The sequence below is a fragment of the Salminus brasiliensis genome, chromosome 1 (genome assembly GCF_030463535.1).
Source record: "Salminus brasiliensis chromosome 1, fSalBra1.hap2, whole genome shotgun sequence".
NCBI classification, from domain to species: domain Eukaryota; kingdom Metazoa; phylum Chordata; class Actinopteri; order Characiformes; family Bryconidae; genus Salminus; species Salminus brasiliensis.
The window spans coordinates 75,231,143-75,234,850 of NC_132878.1; positions in this window are offsets into that span (position 1 = coordinate 75,231,143).

Sequence of the window (3,708 nt, forward strand, 5' to 3'; positions counted from 1 at the left end):
CTAAATGTCTAGTGGCACTAGTTATTAGAAGTTGTGTCCTCCTGAAAAGACACAAACATTTGTGTTAATATGTACATACCAGGTTGCTCATCCTTTTTGACTTTTCATGAGTCAACATACACTGCTCTGTTTCAGTTCAGTTGCAGATAGTGGTATTGTAGTAGGATGATGAAATACAACATTTAATACATTTAACCACTAAACAGTTCTGAATTATAAACTTCTATATGTGCAGAATAATGAATGGAACTGCAGATATTTCTGCAATGAGTTAGAATAAAATTGATATTCGGTGTTCGCCATATTTCAAACATGGAGATCAAATGGTGACAAAATTACTATATTTTTTTCTGCACTGTTACAACCTAATAACGATTCTGCCAGTGTGCAGTTTGAGCCTTAGGTGTTCATCACCCGGTCACCTGTTTACTGGTTGTACTTTTTTGGACCACCTCACAAGACAGGCCTGATGTTTTGGAGATGCTCAGAACTGGTAGTCTAGCAATAGCAGTTTGATTAATTTTTCCTGACTGTTCTCTTGTTGCCTAGTATGTCTCATCCCTTGACCGATTCCTCTGTAGATGAAGATAATCAATGGTTTTAACTTGGTGCTAATGTTATGGCATCTTTGTATTGTGTGTGTATATATATGTGTGTATATATATATATATATATATATATATATATAAGAATGATTTTTATTAAAAGATTTCTGTAAAGGCTGTGTCATAACTGGACTTCTCCAAAACTAGAAAATGGTCAAATTTAGGGCTGGCTAGAAGGAAGTGTGTCTGCATTACCCCTTTATGTCTCAGAACAAAAATATAAAGAGTTCAGCACAGTTTGGTTAATTCTCTGGTCTAACACACCTACGAAACCTAGTAATTAACAGGTGAGTTAAGCAGTTGTGCTTGAGCAGAAATCAGGTGTGCAACTGTGCAGGGATCTGGAAATCTATAGGACCGGGGTTTCTAGAGATGCCTGCCATAAAGGAAAGATAACAGAAATATCTTTATTCACTTAATAAGTCTCCAGATAATATTGTGCAGTTGTGGTCAGCAGCATTGTGCTGCTGACCACTAGGGGGCTCTCTGAACCCACAATTGACAAAAGCTGGTTTGAGTAATATGTGTTACAGTGAGGCCTCTGGTGCTCTCCTGTTTGTCCAAATTACACTGAATCTAAACATTTTTTTTATTAACTTTGCCTTTTTATAGAGCTATTTATTAAGCTTGCTTTTTTATTGTTTTTCCAAGGCAAACTCTATGAACATAACACAAAACTCTTCACCTGAAGTAACTGACCCTTTGTATTTATTTAATGAAGCATTTTAATAAATCACTAGGTCACTTTGGCTTAGGAGACTGTTGACCCTGATCGGTCGTCATCCAGAGATTCGACTCAGTGATGTGCTCCTGCATTTAACCTTCCTTGTACGACACTACTGACTGAGAGATGGCCTCTTCTAGCACTGTTGTATTCAAGTAAATGAGCCATCCTACCCACCCAGAGTAACTGCTTAAATATCAGGGAAACCAAAAAAGTACAAGAAAATTGGTAATAACCATTCACATGGTTCTCCCCGATTGCCATGGATACTAGGAAATCCTGAAGGTAACCAGCCTGCCCCATTTGTCCAGTGTTTGAAAGGTGAATTAAAACATCATAAGGTCAGCTTTGGTAAGACATTTATTAGGTCAATCCCATCCATACGCTGGTATGGTTTGAGTGTATAGTTTTATTTTTAAAAATGTGTATTAAACTATGTACTCACATATTTAAAATGTTTTTGTGTAGTTGTGGACTTGCCCATTGACTTCTGTGATAAGTGAGGTTCTAGCCAACATGTTTTAGTAGAAGGAAGATTAAAACAAGCACAGTCATCTGACAATAGAATATGATCATCTCACTAAATTATTAAAAAATGTTCTTCACAGGATTTTCTAAACAGCTCAAGAAATATTTCTAATTTAATATTTTACACGCTCCCTAAACCCCACTGATGCCTGTAGGCATACCTGCTTTTTGGAGGTTTGGCCCTGACCGGATGAAGCTGTATGATTAAAAGTAGACCCCTGGTGTAATCCAAATGGAGGTCAGTGGAGGCCTCTTGCTGTGTAATGCCTGAGGTTTTGGCCAGACAAGAGTATTTCATTGCTGCACTGTGATTGGACTAGCAGGAACACATCACTCAGGGGGTTGTGTTTCTCTTCTTCCAACTGACTTCTGCTGAAGTCTGAGACCCACATATCAAAAAAGTGCAGAACATAAGTGGAAAGACGTTTGCAAACCAACCTAGTGCCTCGTTTCAGTGTGTATAGAAGGCAGAGAGGATCACACACAGGTCCTGATCCTGCTCTTCGCCAGATTGAGGCTGCAGTCTTACACCTCTCTTGGGGTAAGAGGATTGCATGGTGTCTGTAGGGGTCAGGCTGACCGACAGAATTGCTGTGAAGTATCAACAAGGGCTTTGAACCTGTGTAGAATCTGGCAACTCTGCTTTAGAGGGATTTTGGGCGTTGAGTGATCATAACTAGTCACACTAGTGGAGAGAGACTGGCTTGAGAAAGGCAGCTTTTACAGTGACTGTTTGCTTTTGGGAGTCTCTTAAAACATTAAAATCATTTTTGTTTACATTTAATAACATGACATTTACGACTTACGTCACTAGCTCAGATTTTGAGGAAGGCCACTGACCATATCTCACTGAAATGAACAGAGCTAATGCTGATGGCTCTCTCCTCATACAAATACTATTTCTTTGGCAGGAAAAATGTAATTTATAGCATTACTAATTAAGACAAATTGCCAGGCAAATTGTACACATGAAGAAGTGAATGTGCAAGATTGATTGTAGCTATTGTGCTGTGCATTTTGAGGCTGGTTTTGAGGTAAAGGGAATAAACCAAGATGAGATTGCAGAGCAAAAAGACAAGCCATTCTGAAGATAACAAGCCAATCTATGACAGAAAGACAAGCCATTCTGAAGATAACTGGGCAAAAGCCAGTTAGAGCTATTTCAGAGCAATTGGTCATAACAAAATAAACAGTACAAAAATGGAAAAAGGGACTAGAAAGATCATAGGAACCAATGGCAAAAAAATATGAGCGGTGAGGGAAAGAAACACATAATAACAGTCTGAGAGAAGGTAGGGCTGAAATCACCATTCACTAAAGGCTTTGAGAAGAGAGAGGCTGAAGATCAGGAAAAGCAGGAAATCCTGAATCTGCAGAGGAAAGGTCAGAAAAGGTAGCATTTTATGGACGCAGATGAAGAAAAGAGTTGCTGGGGGCATAGCAATGGTCCTGTTGTCAGAAGAGTCATGAGTTTGAGCCATCTGTGACCAAGAGACCCTGAGAGCATAATTGGTCTTGCTCTCTTTGGGCGGGTAGGATGTCACTTTTTTTCACCTCCCATCACTCTGTTGGATGCTCGCCATTGCAGGCATTCGATAGCTAACAATACAGAATTGGCAGTAAGCGTTCTCATCCTAACGCATTTAAATGTCATATACAAAATATACAAGTAACCACATGCCAGCTCTCACCCTCCCAGCTTGGTTGTAATATCTGTAAAGGAAGGAAAGAGATAGCTATGGAGTGGAATTGGACATGGTTATGTTGTCTTCTCATGCCTCCAAACTCATTGGTGAGAAGACTCATAGCATAAGTGTAAGACTTTTTGATGCCATATAGAAACATCTACAG